The following is a 19,773-nucleotide window of genomic DNA, read 5'->3' as shown; positions in this document are numbered from 1 at the left end:
GTTGAGAAGATGCGAAAGCTGGTTACCATATTTCCACTACACTGACCTGATTATTTAAGAACAAGAAGAGAGGATATTTGCAGTATGCCAGTTGGCCCATGCTATGCAGCTCCTAAAAGAGTAACTGAACTGCTAGAGTGAGATAAGGATACCAAAGAAGAAGGCTCTTCCCCGCCCTCCAAACCCTCCAGCAGAAGCCAGCAGGAAGAAGTCAGAAGGAACACCACACAGAATAGAAAAAACTGGCGTGGTCATTTTATATGAAAGTGTGAAAGGAGAAAAACAGGCTATTATAGTGTAGCCATCAGGTATCGCTACTTTAGCAACTGTAACGTACAGTACACATTTATAGTGTTGCAAAATGTTACACCTGTTACAAATGTTTAGAGTTCTATATGCATCCCCCACGATTTCCATAGAAGACAGACATTCAGACAGATAGACAGCGACAAAAACATACAAACAAACAAACATTTGTCATTTATATATATAAGAATTTATATATTTACGGTCTTTATTCATTTATTTATTTTTTATTTATTACATTTATTATTTCTTTATTCATTTCTATTTCCGGGGTTCTATTGATTTCTTCATTTATTTCTATTTTTTTTTATTCATTTCTATTTCTTTATTCATTTCTATATCTGGGGTTCTACTTACGCATTCAACTTATCAAACAGACCTACAGTAGATCGAAGGGAATCGACCACTTTTTTTTTTTTCATCAGCATGCCAAACGTAAATCCCTGAACCCATTGCCAACACCCTGACGTGACTGAGGCTTGTTCTGGCACGGAAGGCAAGGAAAGTCAAGTACAACGTCCCTCGTTCCTCCGACAGAAACAACTCTTATTTATGCGAGGAAAAGATTTATTAGTTATCTTGTGAATCTCAGGTTGTTGTTGTTGTTGTTGTCGTCCTAGGATTATGTGTGCGCGAACCCGGTGGCCCTATGGAGCCGGCCAGTTCAGTCGGTTGCTGTCAGATGTTTCTTGCTGAGGTTATGATGAACGGATATCAGCACCGTGGCAGTGTGGTGCGTGAGGTGTGTGTGTTGTGGTGTGAGGGGCAGCGTTACAGTGAAGGCATTGGTGATGGTGTGTGCTGTGGGGGTATGGTGCAGGAGATCAGTGTCATGTAAGGCCTGCAGTACACTGAGGACAAAGTGGACTGTTCCTGAGTTGTGTTTTGTGCTCGTGTAGCTGAAACAGAGGAGGATTCAGTGGCAGGGAGCTTTAATAGTCAGCCTTCCTCCACATCCTTGTTCAGCGCTGGGTATATAGCCACTAGAGTACGGGTTGTTTTTCGTTACTGATACTTCCATATTATTTCAGTCAACTTCTGAAGGATGGGAAGGATGTCTAAAAGTGGAGGGCTTACGGAAGGGTACAATTAACCATTCTACTTCGAAAAGCCTCTTCGACGCTGAAGAGAACTGCCGCAAGAATAAAGTTACAAAATACGCCATCGGGTTGAAGGAGTTAAGGGTTTGGGCGGCCATGGATTCGAATCTCGAGTCTCTCAGTCGCAAACCGAACGTGCCCTTGCCGTCACCACCGATACCATTAAAAAGAAAGAAAAAGAAAACTTGACTGATAAGAAAATCGGCTCGAACAGTTTCCCAGACTACAACACACAATCGTCTATTTACAATCCAGTTCCTGGACTTACTGAACTTCCGTATCGAAGATACGGACAGAATTCTTCCGTGTCTCACCCGGATACGGAAACTTGTGCTACGGTGGTATTTACTAAACACTCTCCAGCCAGTTACGGCAATCGTGGCTAAAGGTGGGTCGGAGGCCTCCTTACATTCTTCCGTATCTCTAAAATGAGTAATATTTCGTAATATTTACATAAAACTGTGCTGTATAAATAATGCACTTGCATAAAATATTTATATTTGACCACTAATACAGTCTGAGGTTTTGAGAAGGAATGTAGATATTGCGAAAGCTACAGGCGATACGCAGTTTGATCGCTTTCCTTGATGATCGCTTTTTTTTTTTTTTTTTTTTTTTTTATTTTTTATGCGAGGAAGAAGGAACCAAAGGCCATGAGCCCGCAGTAACAGTTCCCTCCAAGAGAAAAACAAAATACAATATAGAGCCAAATTCAAGATCCGATCATTTTGAGATGCCTGGACACACTGCGTTTGAAAGACTGGAGATCATAGGCAGCAGGAAATACAGACAGAGGGAGACAGTTCCAGAGCTGACCTGTTGCATAAATGAAAGACTGGGAGTAACGGTTAACTCTTGCATTAGAGAGTTGGACAGAAAAAGGACGAGAGCCTGCTGTGAATCTGCGTTCAACGATACTATATATCTGTTTGAAAGGAATAGTGAACACTATTTGGGCAAAACTGAATAAGAGGTCCGAGTCCACTAACATTAAAGCCAATAAATATATAAACAGTTTAACTTGGATCAGGTTTGGGTAATCCTCAAGGGGATATAGAACCACGTCTTAAATTAAAACAAATACCAACCTTTCAACTAAACGAGTTACTAAGGTGCACAGAAATGCATTTTCGAGTATGAAGAGGATCCACTGATAAGCAAGAGAGGTGCAGTTATATAAGGGATAGCCTATGTTAGGTTACATTAGGTTACGTTAAGTCTGGGTAGATTAGCAAAAAATAGGTTAGGTTAGGTTAGCTTAAGTTGGGATAAATTAGGTTGGGTAAAGTGACAAAAATATAGGTTAGGTTTGGATACATCAGCACTAATAGGGGTAATTTTGTGCCAAAAATAGCATACCAAGATGTCATCCATCTGTCGTTGATGTCGTTGGTGATTCATAAAATAAAAATGAAAAAAACAGAAAACTTTAAGCGCTTTTCACCATTTTCATAAGAAATATAAACCATCAAAACTTGAAAACGCACCCAGAAAATACTCAGAGAATCTCTTGAAGATGTGTGATAAAGAAAAAATTGAAAACTGTATAATAAAGTGATGCTATGTCTCCCTGAAGATAACCTATGCATGAAATGCCCAATAGTTACTGAGTAACCACTTAATTCCTTAATAAATGTTACTAAAAATTAAGTTTTGCCCAGATTTCTGGTACTACAAATATTTACGGTACCAGTGTGATGAAATATGGCTGCTAAACTGAGACATATGAAGTGAAGTGTAGCTTGGCGGGAGACAGACACAGAGATTAACGGTACAGCCACAGCTTCCGTTACTAACCCATGCTTTAATTTATTTATGCAAAGTTTAGGAGGACTAACAGTCAAAGTACTTCATTAAGCTTGTAACTAATAAATTAAGTATGTACCTTCATAAATTAGACATGAATAAAGGCATCCATGTCACTTTCATTCAGTATAAGGAACGTCCCCTTGCCCCATATGTAAACATGCCAGCCGCCCTGCCAGGTGCTTGGTGATTGGTCGTGTCCCCAGGGTCGCTTCCACTACCGATACTATGATGAGCTACGGAGGTCTGTGACGACAAAATGACGTTAACCTCAGCCCGCGATAATCCGAAGCCCACGAAGACCTAAGAATGGTCAGAAAATATCGCGGTAGAGAATTTCCGTAGTTGTCAGTAACACTGGCCATAACAATGTCCGTATGTAGAGGGTGTTAATAAATCCGGACCCCGGTCCTTATATTCAGTTCTACGTTGGGAACAGGCCGGCTTAAAGCAGATCCTATCCAAATGTCTCATGGTCAACCCCGGAATCGAACGCGAGATCACTTAGGTCTAGCCGACCGTAGTTGCAGGTGTGTCCATGTAGATCGCGGCCAGGATTCACCAACAAACTTGCAACCAACTTACACTCGTAGCCCTGGTTTTCGCTGGCAGGAAGACAAGACGTGGAAAGCTTTAGCGTTCTTCTTTCCTTCTCCTTCCTGATAAAATCGAAAACTATATCCTAATAATTTCTATCTAGTTAAGTAGATTTGTTTCAGCAGAAGGAACAAGACATGTGGGGAGGTTTGACTCACCTTCTCTTTCATACACAAAACAGTATAGGAACGACAGGTAATTGGTCGTAAATGTATCTGAAGTCCTATCTCTGTACACGTGTGCACTCTCTTCCACAATAATAATAATGATAATAATAATATGATAATAGTAATAATAATAATAATAATAATAATAATAATAATAATGATAATAATCTATATTATAATGATCCCATTTCTGTATGTTTGTTTGTTACCGTTACACAGCAAAAACGGCGCCAGTTTTGTTAGAGCAAGGTACTATTAAAATGCTCCACCTTGAAGAATATTACAATTTCCAGTGCAATCGGGCCACCAGTTCCCTAGTTATGACTCATTTCTGAAGATAGGAAATAATTTGTCATTGAGCGGAGGCAGCAGAAGGCGGCCTTTAAGCGAGTAATAATAATAGAATTCTGAAGTTGTTGAAGCAATATTCAAAGAACACAACAGTCCAGACGAGAATACTTTTGTTATCATTGTAGACCCAATATTAAGGGACTTTGGTATGACTAATAAATTTTAACGGATTTTGATCTGTGACCTTGAGATCAAGGTCAAGGTCATTCATACTGTGCAAATCATGTTCACTTCTGACACACTACATTTCCACCGAGTTTGGTCAAGATGGGTCAAATTCTCTCCGATTTAGCACTTGCAGGCATGAGGCGGCCATTTTGATTCTCCTCAATATTATCACAAAAAACATTTGTTGAATTTCAATATCAGTACCCAGGTGCCCTAGTATATGTTGACGACTACATGCTGGAACATTTGCAAAGCAATCGATTTCGTAGCTTTTGTTGTGCAGAAGGGCAAAAATTGAAAAAATAACTAAGAGGGCGCTAGTGCGGTGCTAGTGCTAGGAAAAAAAAATGTGCTAAAAGAAGCCTGCAACCAAGATACATAATTCCTGAGAATTTCAAGTCTCTATCTCGAACGGTCTTGGAATGCCAGCCTTCTAGATCTTCCCTCCCTCCCCTCCCCCAAAAAAAAAAATATATATACAGGTATATCTTCAGTATCAATTAAAACTCAACAGACTGTGGAGTTCTTATGGAGTTCTTAATAATACCTGCTCACTGCCAGCCAGGGTGTTGATAAGGCAAACAGCTTTTGCTGTCACAGTTTTCTGGCAGAGCATGACGCGCAGCAGTCAGTGTTCTTTTCAGGTGAGCATAGACAGTGGAATATGAGTCCCACACAGTGTGAATGAGATGCGGCGGCTGTGTGGCACGAATTACCGGTACTCTCAAAGAAGATGGGGAAGACATTCAAGGACGCAACAATAACACTTAACTTAGTTACTGCCAGTTTTATGATGATATTATTGTCTGAATTTTGAAAGTCCTGGAAAGTTGGAGACACTTACTGGTATGTTAATTAACCGTCCCCGCCCCGGAGGGATTCGGGGACGGCTATTGTATTCACTAATTTTTTTTTATGCTAGGAAGAAGGAACCAAAGGCCACGAGCCCACAATAACTGTTCCTTCCAAGAGAAAAACAAAATACAAGAGAAAGCCAAATTCAAGATCCGATCATTTCGAGATGCCTGGACACACTGCGTTTGAAAGACTGGAGATCATAGGAAGCAGGAAATACAGACAGAGGGAGACAGTTCCAGAGTTGACCTGTTGCATAAATGAAGGACTGGGAGTATCGGCTAACTCTTGCATTAGAGAGTTGGACAGAAAAGGGATGAGATTTTGCTGCTAGACGGGTGCTACACGCCCGTCATACAGGTGGACGAATGCAAGCAGCACATTTCCACATTTCAGAGGAGCAGTGACCATTGAAGCAGCGATAGAAAAGAGATAAAGATGCAACAGTGCGGTGAAGAGACAGAAGTTGAAGGGAGTCAGTAAGAGGAGGAAAGTTAATGAAGCGAAAAGCCTTTGACTCCACCCTATTGAGATGAGCTTTATGTGGGGAACCTCCCCACACATGAGAGTTGTACTCCACACAGGGGCGGATAAAACCCCTGTATAGAGTCAACAATTGTGCAGGGGTAAAGAGGAACAGAGTCGGCTTAGCACACCTAATCTCTTGGAAGCAGATTTTACAAGAGATATAATATGATCTTTCCAAGATAAGTCCCGAGTGAATGAAACCCCAAGCATGTTCAAGGATGATGCAGGATTAAGCTGAATATTATTAAACATTAGTGGGTACACCTGTGGAAGATTTGTCGGGTTGATAGGTGTAAGAACTGAGTCTTTGATGCATTAAAAACAACCAGATTATTTTTACCCCAGTCAGAGATACGAGCCAAGTCAGACATTAGGTGTGCCATAGCCTCATCCCATGTTTGCTGAAGTAACTGCAAAGATGGACGTTGCAGGAACCGAATGGAAAGGTGAAGGGTGGAGTCATCAGCATACAAGTGGATAGGGTTAGATGTACAGCTTAGGTCATTGATGAATAAAAGGAAGAGAGTTGGTGATAGGACAGAGCCCTGAGGAACAGCACTGTTGATAGACCTAGGACAGTGGTTCTCAACTCGTTTCAGGCCACGGACCACCAGCCCAACTAAAAAAAATATCGTGGACCATTTCATTTTTGAGTAATGATAAATAAAGCATAGACAACAAACATTTTGGTTTGAGAAAATTTTCTTAAATAGAAATTATACAATAAAATGAATGGCCAATTATTTATTTTGATAAAATTTTTCATACTGCATTTTCAATTTAAAAAAATATGCACCAATCTCCAGTTTAATACCAAATATAGTGAATGTCCTGTGGACCATCAATTGAGAAACACTGATCTAGGAGAAGAACGCTGGCCGTCTACAACAGCGGCTATAGAACGACCAGAAAGAAAGCTATAGATGAAAGCACAGATAAGAAGGATAGAAACCGTAAGAGGGCAGTTTAGAAATTAAAGATTTATGCCAGACTCGATCAAAAGCCTTTGAGATGTCAAGTGCAATGGCAAAGCTTTCGCCAAAGTCCCAAAAGGAGGATGACCTCAAGTCTGAAAGGTAGGTGAGAAGATCGCCAGTGGAGCGTCCCTGACGGAACCCATACTGATGATCAGAAAGAAGGTTGTGATAGGAAAGATGCTTTAAAATTTTTCTAGTAAGAATTGACTCGAAAACTTGAGATACAGGATGTTAAAGCAATTGGACGATAGTTAGAGGGTCGGGAATGGTCACCCTTCTTTGGGACCGGCTGAATGAGAGCAAACTTCCAGCAAGAAGGAAAGGTACAAGTTGATAGACAAAGGCGAGAGTTTGCCTAGGCAGGGTGTAAGCACAGAAGCATAGTTCTTGAGAACAACAGGAGGGACTCCATCAGGCCCATTTGCCTTGTTAGTATTGAGGCCTGTGATGGCAGAAAATACATCAACTGAAGAAATTTTAATATCAGCCATAGGAAGTCAAAGGGAGGAAATGATGGAGGAACAGCACTGGAATCGTCTAAGGTGGAATTGGAGGAGAAAGTCTGAGCAAAGAGATCTGCTTTATGAGTAGAGGAAATAGCTACAGAGCCATCAGAGTAGAAAAGAGGAGGGAAGGATGATGAAGAAAAGTTGTTAGAAAAGTTTTTGGCAAGGTGCCAGAAGGAGCGAGAAGAATTCGTGTTGGAGAGTTGAGAGCATTTATAGGCTTTCTATTTTATGAAGGCAGTTTGGGTGGGGCCTCCTAAGACCTCAAACAGCTAGCTCTGGTGCCACATCGCCGCCACACACGTGCTCCTCTCTCTCTCTCTCTCTCTCTCTCTCTCTCTCTCTCTCTCTCTCTCATATTAAAATTTATATTAACTGCTTCTAATTTTATTTTCTTTATTTTTCTCTCGTGTTTTGACTTTTGTTGGGCAAGGTTCCACGGCGGGAGACTGACCGAGTATGATCCGCACACCCCTTGTGTTACTGCACGTGACAACGTCGCAAAAGCAACGCTGACAAGTCTTATGGGATTTATTCTACACTACAGCTTTTTTTTTTAATTACATCTATGGCGACTAATTAAAATTCATTCATAAGTAGTTACTAACTTAAAATAGGAAAGAGAGAGAGGGAGAGAGAGGTAAGCAGGAGTAATTACACGTCCATAGCGGTGGTGATGTGGCAACTGAGATATTGGTGTGAGGTCTTAGGAGGCACCACCCAAACTGCCTTCATAAAATAGAAAGCCTATAGTACAGATGAAATTATTTTTACCAGAGCGAAGAACAGATTTAGCATGATCTCGGGCAGAAACGTAAAGATAATGTGATTCCGGGGTGGGTTGGCTCTGATATCTTTTATAGGCCCTCTCCTTGTTGTGGACAACATTAGAACAAGCGTGATTAAACCAAGGCTTTCTTGCGATAGGCAAAGCATATGAGAAAGGAATGTAGCTTCCATGCCCGAGAGAATAACCTCCGTAATGCTCAAGGCACACTCAGATGGCTCACGGCCATGGAAGCAATAATCATTCCAGGGAAAATCAAAGAAGTACTGCCTGAGGGCCTCCCAATCCGCAGTTCCAGAGTGCCACAGACGATGTTTCTTTGGAGGGTCCACAGGCCGTACCGGAGCGATAGGACAGGTTAAGGTGATATGGTTGTGATCGGTGGAGCCCAACGGAGAGAAAAGATTAACAGTGTAAGCAGAAGGATTAGTTGTAATGAAGAGGTCAAGTAAGTTGGAGCTCTCTCGAAGGCGGTCAGGGATACGGGTAGGGTGCTGTACAAGCTGCTCTAGGTCATTAAGGATAGAAAAGACGTAGGCTTGTTCACCAGGTGGATCAGTGAAAGGAGAGGAGAGTCAAAGGTGGTGGTGAACATTGAAATCTCCTAAAATGGAGATTTCAGAAAAAGGAGAAATGGATAGAATGTGTTCCATCGTAGAAGTAAGATAGTTGAAGAATTTTTGATAGTCAGTAGAATTAGGGGATAAGTAAACAGCACAGATATATTTAGTCAGAGAATGACAGGAAAGCCGAAGCCAGAGTGTAGAGAATTCAGAAGAATCAAGTTAAGGAACACGAGAGCAAGATAAGCCGTTGAAATGAGTATAGAGTAAGTAGGAGGATACACAAAAGGGTCTGTCAGTTACCTCAGAATGCTGAGTCTCAGTTAGAAAGAGAAGGTGAGGTTCAAAGGAGGAGAGGTGGTGCTCAACAGAGTGAAAGTTAGAGGAAAGGCCGCGAATGTTGCAGAAATGAAGAAGTAAGTCAGACAGTGGTTCCAGGCTGCTCAAATCGTCACCGGGAGAGGGGCGGATGGTGGGGGCATTTATGGTCCCCCCACCCCCCCTGGGGACTCCGAGGCTGATGTTGAGTAGCCATGATTTTTTTTTTTTTTTTTTTTTTGAATTTTGGAAATGGAAATGAAGTGTGTACTGTGCATATACTGTAGTTTGGTGTAGATAGTTAGAGAAACTTGTATTGGAGAGCATGCTGGCCTACTGTCTGTGTTACTGAGACACTGAAAAAGTTCAGCAAAGGGGGATGGTCAGGAACTAGTCCTGAGGGCTGATGAAACTGGAGCTCCGGTTCTCCCTGTCATCAGCTTTCCATCCACCTCGGGAGTACTGCCCTGCTCGACTGGTGTTACAGTCTACTCCTCTGTCTGTGTGTCTGTCTGTCTGTCTGTTGACAACTTTACGCGAAAACTACTTGTGCGATTTTGAGTAATATTACAGGGATGATGGGCCATGACCTTCTGATCACCTGATTAGATTTTGGGCCAGATTGGACCAAGACCCAGGCTCTACGCCCCCCAAAATGTATTTTTAAAAATCGTTTTTTCGCCATAACTCCTTTCCAGTTCGTCATATCAACATGAAATCAAAACTTGAAGGTGCATCTTTCAAACATGCACCCTATAACATGCCTCATTACATCAGGGGGGGTTGCCCCCCAGTTAGCGGTAAGGGGGTCAGTGTCAGATGGGTAGGGTCTAAAATTTCAAATGGGCATAAAATTGTCAATTTTCACCCGATTTACTTCAAATTTGATATGTGACATCTTTGACTATTTATCCTGTTGTGTTTATACGTCAGCACTAAAATGACTACTCGGACGTGTTTGCTGTGCCTCGGCACCGATTCTTGTTTATCCTTTTTATCATTGTTACAGCTTTTTCACCCCTTCATTCATATTTTCAGTTTTTTTTCCCGTAATTCACAGCATTCAACCTTTTAAACTGCTTATCTCCCCTCCCCCCCTCTCTCTCTTTATATATATATATATATATATATATATATATATATATATATATATATATATATATATATATATATATATACATATATATATATATATATATATATATATATATATATATATATATATATATATATATATATATATACTAGCAGGGGTACGCAGTGATGCCGGGCCAAAAAGGCAAACACTCTAATCCTATTTGTTCTAGTTCAGTCTTTCTTTTGTACTACAGAAAGACCATGTACCTCTTATGCTTTTGAAGAGGGATTATAAGAGGTCCAGGAACCTTCTATTTCAGCTTTCGCAGACTAACGCACAGTATTTGTGTGCACTTGTATACTATTACCGGTGACCTCAAAATAATGGCCTCCGACCAGTGACCTCAAATGACCTCTGAGGTCAACATCACATAGCCTACATCCGAACTGGAGGTCATTTGAGGCTCCATTCCAAAAACTGGGCTACAGGGATATCTGGCGTTGCCCTGGCCGAAAACGCAAACACTGTACCGGTGACTTCAAATGACCCAGATCTGAATTTTGACCTCCCGAAAACCATCCTTGGGTCACCCTGATTTAGAATATATATGAGTCTGGGGGTCTCTGGCCCTTGGTTTGGGCGTGATTGAAGGACAAACAAGCAAAAAACAAACAAACAACGCGGCTCTTATATATATATATATATAATACCGTATACCATCTTTCTTTTAATCTTCTACTTTTCCACCCACTCACCCTCTTACAAGTCCTACCCTGTTCCCTTCTCTCACCACTGCCCTACCTGACCCCTACTGTGTCATATCCCGTCCCTCCATCACACCCCCTCCCTCCCTTCCTTACACCCAATATTCCCTCACTCACCCCATTCCCACGCTGAGTGTGCTCTGCAACTCCCATCCTTCTCCCCATCCCTCCTTCGATCCTCCCATTCTCTCCCTTTCAGTTCCACCTTAACCCTCCCTGATGCCTTCCTTCACACCCACAGTTAATCTCTCCTTTCTTCACCTACATCTCCCCTCCTTTCTCCCCCCTACCTTCTCTTCCCTCCCCTCCCCTCTCTCCTTCCCTCCCTCGATCCCTCTGTCAATAGCCTTTTACACCCTCCCCTCCTCTCCCTCCCCTTCCCCTGCTCCCTGGCTCCTCCGTTTCTCGCTCTCCCCTCCCTTTTTCACACTCCCACTTCTAACCTCTTCTCTTTCCCTCTATCTCCCTTCTCTTCCACCCTTCCTCCCTTTCCTCCTTTCCCTTCCCCTCCTTTCCTATTTCCTTAAGCCTTCCCTCTCCTCCCCTTTCCCTCCATCCCTCCCTCGCCTTCCCTCCTCGTACCCTCCCTCCTCATTAAGAAAATTGAGCTGTATTTAAAAAGTTATCTCTGGCTAAATACTGATCCTGTGTAATGAGAGAGAGAGAGAGAGAGAGAGAGAGAGAGAGAGAGAGAGAGAGAGAGAGAGAGAGAGAGAGAGAGAGAGAGAGGGGGGGGGGAGGAAGGAGGGAGAAAGTGTAATAAGAAGACTGAGGGGTGGAAAAACAGAAGAATGAAAGCAATGAGAGAAGAGTGAGAGGGCGGGGGACGAGGAATATGTCATTATCCTGCATCATTCATCTTTCTTACGTTTACCATTTATTATTTTCAGGTTTCTCATTCTTTCTTTTATCCCCTTCAACACATTTCCTTCATACTCACCACATGTTGCTTCCTCTTCATCCTTGCCACATATTTCTTCCTCTTCAACATCATCATACTGTGTCCTGAATGTGTCTGTCTCTCCCGTACTTGTTTTATCAGTGGTTGTCGTTTAGCAGAGCAAGCGAGCAAAATAAATACGCGGGATCAATGTCAGGTGCACCATTCCTGTATTACCCACGCCATGTGTTAATGAGGAGGAGGATAGCATGATGATGAGGAGGAGGAAGAAGAAGAGCACGAAAAGAAGGACAGTGATGAGGATGAGGATTAGGATAACTGTGACGATGATGATGATGATGATGATGATGTTGATGATAATGAGGAGGAGGAGGACTGTGACAATGAAGATGATGAAAACGAGGATGCTTGTGATGGTGACGATGATGATAATGAGGAGGAAGAGGACTGTAACGATGATAATGATGAAAATGAGGATGGCTGTGGGATGGTGATGATGATGATGATGATGATGATGATGGTGATGATGATGATGATGATGATGATGATGGTGATGTAGCTGTTCTCCTATTCCTGTGTGATGATACAACCCACGTGTTTGCTGTGTTCCATGCCTGTCGTTAATTATATTAATCAGACTGCACAGGGTTTCTCTGTGATGAATACAAGCGTCAGACGTCAGCTAAAATATCATACCAATTTATCAGGATTTTGTATCACATAAAAGTGCATCTTACAGACAACACATCTCACCTGAACAGAGAGAGCTAGAGACCGTTTGCTTTTTGCCAGACGTAACTTGGCAACTTCCCCGACTTGAATACTTAGTCGGTGTTGCATGAAATTCGATTAACCTTAATTATAAGGTAGGAATCAGTCTCCCTGGTAACTGTACAGAACCACCCTCCCGTCTGCCTGCACTTGGCGATCAACAGAACTGAAATACATTAGGTATCTTCGTCGGGTTAGCACAAACGAGATACAGGTATATTATTAGACTTTCATTACTAAAAATAACGCAGACTTTAAATCTCACAGTAAAGGACCTCTCGCCATCAGTGGAGCTTCTTTCCCTAACCATACACAGTGCTGAGTACCTGGTGTATGCATGTCTGTATGTGACTGTGTATGGCATGGAGTGTGTAGACTATGTGTGCAGTACGTCTAAGTATATATACAATATGTGTAAGTCTAAGTATATATAAAATATGTGCCTATGTTAGTGCTTAAGTTTGTGTGTGTGTGTTTGTGTGTGTGTGCAGCAGTGTTAGTGTGGTGGTTTGGCTGTAATACTATCAAGCAGCGTTTGTGGATGGCTTTGTTTCCATTACTATCACTACCGTATCAGGGTTAATTACCTCTCGTGTTAAGACATTTCTCCTAATTAAAGTTACTGTTCTGGTCTGCAGCTGAGGTCGAGGATGAATATTGTTGTTGTTGTTGTTGTTGTTGTTGTTGTTGTTGTTGTTGGTGGTGGTGGTGGTGGTGGTGGTGGTGGTGAAGTTATTCTTAGTTGTTTATGTAGATGATGTTTTTGTTGTTGTTATGGCTGCTGTGGGTGTTTTCTTTTTGGATATTACTGTGATTGTGTTGCGTGATTGTATGTGTGTATGAGCTTAAACGTGCGTATACTTCTCTATGTATGTGTGTGTGTGTGTTTGTAGGTGTGTACGTACATGCGCGCACGCGAGTGTGTGTGTGTGATTATATAAAAATCAATGTCCCAAAACACTGAGGGTAGTGAAAGGAGAAAATCATGATCCTTTTCAGATGATTATATGCGTAGGATTTAATGGCTATAGATCATGGTCAGAGGGAAATATAGACTGAGGAAGAGACAGTTTCGGAGTTGTCCAATCGTATATAATACATGAAGAAGTGTGTGTGTGTGTGTGTGTGTGTGTGTGTGTGTGTGTGTGTGTGTGTGTGTGTGTGTGTGTGTGTGTGTGTGTTCTTACCTAATTGTTCTTACCTAATTGTATCTTTACAGGAATGAGTCAAGCTCGTACTATCCCGTGTCTTAAACCATATTTATCGTACATACCCTTAAATTTGTGAATTGTTTTGGCACACACTATTTCATTCGGTAGTGCATTCCAGTCATCAATTGCTCGATTTGGGAAACTAAATTTCCTTACGTCTTTATCACCTCTCTTTTTATGCAATTTTTTGCAGTGTCCTCTTGCTGATGCTTCCCCATATGTTAAGTAATAATTTATGTCTATTTTCTCCTTCCCTGATGTGCATTTATATAGCATAATCATGTCACCTCTTTTCCTTCTCTCCTGTAGTGTTGGTAGATTCAGTTTATTTAGTCTTTCTTCATAGCTTAGATCCCTTAAGCTTGGTACCCATCTTGTAGCGGCCCTTTGAACTTTTTCAATCTTGTCTATGTGTTTTTTGAGATGAGGACTCCAGACTACTGATGCATACTCCAGGGTTGGTCTGATGAATGATGTTATTATCTTTCTTAGCATGTCTTCATTTATGTATGTAAATGTTATTCTCATATTGGCAAGCAGTGTATACATGTTCCGTACCTTCTCACTGATGTGGTCAGCCGGAGATAGTCTGTTATTGACAATCACACCTAGGTCCTTCTCTCTTTCTGATGTGTGTAGGGTTTTATTTCCTAACATATAATCCCAATCAGGTCTTTTTCCACTTTTACCAAACTTGATTACATGACACTTGTCCACATTGAATTCCATTTGCCATGTATTACTCCATTCATGAAGTTTATTTAATTCTTCTTGTAGCTCTTTACAAGAGTCTGTGTTAGTAATTCTCCTTTGTATTTTTGCATCATCTGCAAACATATTTAGATAGGTTTCATTTCCAGTGTTACTGTCTATATCATTTATATACACTAAAAACATGATTGGTGCCAGCACTGAGCCCTGTGGTACTCCACTAGTCACTTCTTTCCATGATGAGTAATTTCCCCTTAGTACTGTTCTCATTTTTCTTTTCATGAGAAAATCTTGCATCCAACAATACAGTTTGCCTCGAATTCCTCCTTGATGGTATAGTTTCCATAAAAGTCTTTGGTGTGGTACTGTGTCAAATGCTTTCTTGAAATCTAAATAGATACTGTCCACCCATCCTTCCCTTTCCTGTATTGTGTTTGTTACTCTGTCATAGTAGCTCAACAGATTAGTAACACATGATTTTCCTTTTCTGAAACCAAACTGTCTTTCTGTTATCATATTGTGTTCTTCTAGATGATTTACCCAAGCTTTTCTTATAAGCTTTTCTAATACCTTACTTACAACACTGGTCAGTGATACTGGTCGGTAGTTAAGTGGATTTTGTCTATTTCCTTTCTTGAATAAGGGAACAATGTTTGCTTTCTTCCAGATATCAGGTAGTTTACCTTGACTCAAGGATTTCTTGAAAATTAAAAATAATGGTTTACTTAACTCCTTTGCACATTCACATAGCACCCAACATGAAATTTCATCAGGACCATTTGCTTTTCCTTTGTCTAATTTACTTAGCTCCTCCTGTATTTATTATTCTGATGTTTGTATATCTGGTAGTATGTGTGGGCATGCATGTTCCACATAATCCCTGTCAAAAAATTTTTCCTATGTAAAAACTGATTGGAAATTCTTGTTTAGTGCTTCACAAATATCCTTCTCTTGTGTATAGGTGATTCCCTCGTCCGTAATGGATTGTATTTTATCTTTTACTTTGGTTTTGCTTCTGATGTAGCTGTAAAATAGCTTTTGTTGATCACTACTTTTATTTATGCTATCCTCCTCAAACTGTTTTTGGGCTTCCTTCCTTATTCTTGTATAATCATTTCTTGCCTGTTTGTAATTATTATATGCCCTTTCACTATTGTGTGTGTGTGTGTGTGTGTGTGTGTGTGTGTGTGTGTGTGTGTGTGTGTGTGTGTGTGTGTGTGTGTGTGTGTGTGTGTGTGTGTGTGTGTGTGTGACAGTGCGGCCCCTCGTAAGTCCCTTCTATATTGTGCCAAAGCCTCCACTTTGCTAATAAGATCCCTATGTTAGGCCAAGACTGTCCACACTATTGTTGCGCAAACACCTCGTCCACAGTAATGGCTCTTCATCTTATTCCATCACCTCCTGTATCTTGTCCTCGCAGCTGCCATACATTTATATCCCCTTTAATCCAAAGTATATTCTTTATTAACTCTTGCTGCCTCCACATTTTTTTGTCTCAGTTTAGGGGAGATCTTGTCAACTGCAAGGGTGAGATATTGCCTTCATTACATCATTTTCAAAGGGTCTCCCACAAGGTGAATAAAATCATTTGGAAGAAGGAAGAATAAACTAACAGAAAATGTCGCCTGATTCACGGAGTTACACAATGTGCAAGAGGCCCCTGGAAGGAAAGCGTTAGGAGCAAGCCCCATTAACCCGTTGAGTAGGATGAAGACGTTTATTATTCTTTTCACTGCCAGACGAAGAAATTCAGCTTAGAAGAGGCACCTCGTACAGAAAAAGTTAGATACTCTTCCCATTCCTTCTTCAATACTGTGAGGTCCCTTGCATCATATTATTCGCTGTGGCAAGGCCACCACATTCAGCTTAGGAGAGATCTGGTAAATTTTCGCTTTAATCTGGAACTCTTTTTCCTCTTAAGGGAAAAGTATACTAAAGATATATTTTTCTTGTGTATTTTGGTGCGCTATGTTCAAGTCTGACCTTCATCCACATTTCTAAAAAAAACTGAAGTAAAAACATTCTGGGGCCGAATGCTAACCGTCCGCCAAAATGTGTTGTTGGCTAGGGTACAAGTTACGTACAATCCAGATTTGAAGATAATTCGCAAAACTCTAAGGAATTCAGTCAACGTGTTTCACAAAAGCCAATCTATATTAAAGAAAAAAAAAGGGAAAAGAATTATCGAGAGACAAACAATTCAGCCTGGATCGATACGGGAACCTCGGGGTTAACACTCCACTCTGCTGCCACTTGTGCGACTTGGGAGAGAGAGAGAGAGAGAGAGAGAGAGAGAGAGAGAGAGAAGCGAGGGGTAAGAGTCAAAGGTGAAGGTGAGGGAGAGTACATATGGTTATATAGGTGTACATACTAAGTACAAATAACAGGAGGCCTGTTGGCACATGACAACGTTATCTGTTACAAATGAAACAAAAGTAATCGGGGGCCGAATGCTAATCGCCTGCCAAAATATGTTGTTGGCTAAGGTACAAGGAACCTACAAACCAAATTTGAAGGAAACTCACAAAACTCCACAGTATTCAGTCACCGCTTTTCACAAAAAGCCAATCCATATTTAAAAGCATATGGTGGCTGGCATTCGGTCATCCTTCATAAAATCCTCACTAAAAGAAATAGGCTTCTGCACATCCACATAACTGCTGTTCCCTTAAAGTTTGCTGAAAATTCGTCAACAACTTTTCGAGATATTTTGGCAACAGATACATACGCACACAGACACATACCGACGTAAACTATATCGCCTTGCCTTGATAAAGGCGGGTGACACACACACACACACACACACACACACACACACACACACACACACACACACACACACACACACACACACACACACACACACACACACACACACACACACACACACACACACCGCTCGCTGGTGCAGTGGTAACGTTCTCGCTTGCCAAATGGTGGACGGGAGTTCGCGCCTCGCTCAGGTTGCGAAAAGTTTCACTGACGAAGTGGGTGGTTACTGTCCCCCTCGAGCAAGGGGACGGGTGTGTGCGTGTGTGAAGGTCACAGCCTTGCCCTTAGATCGGACTATATGAGCTCTCAGCTCCCTTCCGGGATGGTAAAAGCTGACCATCACGACCATCAAGTGATCCTGACCGACCCGATGAATTACACACACACACACACACACACACACACACACACACACACACACACACACACACACACACACACACACACACACACACACCGACAAAAACTGTATCGCCTTGCTTTGCAAAAGACGATCGATAATAACATCGCGAATCGACAGACTGCGATTTTTACCTGAGAGACCTGCCGTGGGCATCGTTGGCGCCTAACTTTGGCGTCTGTCAGACCTAACCTAAGCTTCTTGCTGAAGCGAAAGAGAGTGGAGATACCAGACTAAAAATAACCAACATAACCTTACTATCCTCAGATCTCATCTTAGCATCCTTCGAAGCTAACCTTGCCATCTTTCATCCCAGGCAAGAGCTTTTATACCTTCGCTCCCAAGGCGAAAGCAGGTGTTTGTTTTGATCGGTCTCTCTCTCTCTCTCTCTCTCTCTCTCTCTCTCTCTCTCTCTCTCTCTCTCTCTCTCTCTCTCTCTCTCTCTCTATGTATGTATGTATGTATTTATACATGAGTCTTTCTCTCTCTCTCTCTCTCCCTGTATTGATCTATCTATCTATCAGCGATAACAGAATTCCAGACAATTTTTATTCCATTTAAGCAAAACTTGGAGGAAAGATAACGGTCAGCCTAATGTTTTCGAGACAGTAGGTCAAAGGTCAAGGTCACAGGGCAAAGACAGAATTAGACAGCTAATCGGCTTAATCAGATTTTATTTTATTTTCTTGCCAAACTTGGTTATATGGCTAAAGGTAAAACAAGTATGACATGATTCAGTTTGGGTAACAATTAGTCACAGGTCAAGGTCATAGAGTAAGATCGATGTGACCCGTGTGTGTGTGTGTGTGTGTGTGTGTGTGTGTGTGTGTGTGTGTGTGTGTGTGTGTGTGTGTGTGTGTGTGTGCGCTGATTAAATAACTCGGGCAGTTTTAATCCAATTTTATCTAAACTTTGTGAAAGAGTTGAGGGTCCAACAGGCAGCAAGACTACTATTTTTTTTAAAGCATTAGGTCTAAGGTCACGGTCACAGGCCAGGATTAACTTAAAGTGTGTGTGTGTGTGTGTGTGTGTGTGTGTGTGTGTGTGTGTGTGTGTGTGTGTGTGTGTGTTTTTCCGACATGTGATGAACTTTGTGGAAGCTTTGGGGATAAGGCAAGAAAAATTGGACTCGATTATGAGAACAATCAGTCAAAGATGAAGGTCGTTTGGAAAGGTCAGATTCCTAGGTCACATGGATAGGTCAGTTCTATTTTTATAAGATTTCAACCAAATTTGGAGGAATGACTAAGGGTCAGACAAGAAGGACGGGATTAGGTTTTGAGAACAAAGATCAAGGTCACAGGGCAAGGTCAAAATTCATGCCAGTTCAAGCAGTTTTACTCTGGTTTGAACTAAAGTTGGTGGGAGGGTTAAGCGTCTGGCAAGAGAACGTGATTAATTTTTTAGAATTCTCTGACAAGAATCAAATATTTTTGGATCCATAAACCAGCTGGTGGGCGAGGATGTTGCACTCTCTGAATTCTTATCTTTGTGTGTGTGTGTGTGTGTGTGTGTGTGTGTGTGTGTGTGTGTGAGAGAGAGAGAGAGAGAGAGAGAGAGAGAGAGAGAGAGAGAGAAGGATTTTTTTTCCAGTATAACTGGATGTGAAAAGTAACTGTATGTATATCAAGTCAAAATAGCAAAACATTTGCTCTTTCTCTCAAAACCGGAATAAAAGTTACGCCGAATCTCAACCGTGACGCCTGTACTGAAATGATCTGAAGCTCTCCATTAACCCCTTCCCCTGTGACGTCTGTTATCGTAGCCTTTGGTCTTGCTTCCACGGAAAAAAATAAATAAATAAATAAAAAAGGTGCCGGCCATGAGTGTGGCTGTGTATTATTTTTTTTCTGCGTTGATTCGTTATTAGACAAATTACACCTACGTTTTTTAAGATTAGTATGAGTTAATGTGTGCCTAGTATTCTGCACCCTCATATTAGGTAGACAATTACTTGCTTCGAAGGAAAACAAGAAAGAAGTGTAATTAACTGAGGCTTTTATGTTCCGTATGATATTACCTTCACTACGATGATGTCTTTGGCCCTATATTTTTGCTAATACCGGACAGTTTTTCAACGGAGGGGGGGGGGGATTAACACAGCCTTTATCAACCCATTTTACTACTCGGGCGGGG

The 19,773-nt window shown here is 41.5% G+C and overlaps 1 protein-coding gene across 1 annotated transcript in view; it reads left to right on the top strand.

Moving 5' to 3' along the window:
- The window catches only part of LOC145404953 (uncharacterized), a 608,364-nt gene that overhangs the window by 371,691 nt on the left and 216,900 nt on the right, over positions 1 to 19,773 (top strand). The gene's annotated exons all lie outside the window — the stretch shown is intronic.

The sequence above is a fragment of the Coenobita brevimanus genome, chromosome 65 (genome assembly GCF_032717465.1).
Source record: "Coenobita brevimanus isolate Jiangsu-jjx chromosome 65, ASM3271746v2, whole genome shotgun sequence".
NCBI classification, from domain to species: domain Eukaryota; kingdom Metazoa; phylum Arthropoda; class Malacostraca; order Decapoda; family Coenobitidae; genus Coenobita; species Coenobita brevimanus.
This window is presented reverse-complemented; position numbering and strand designations above follow the sequence as displayed.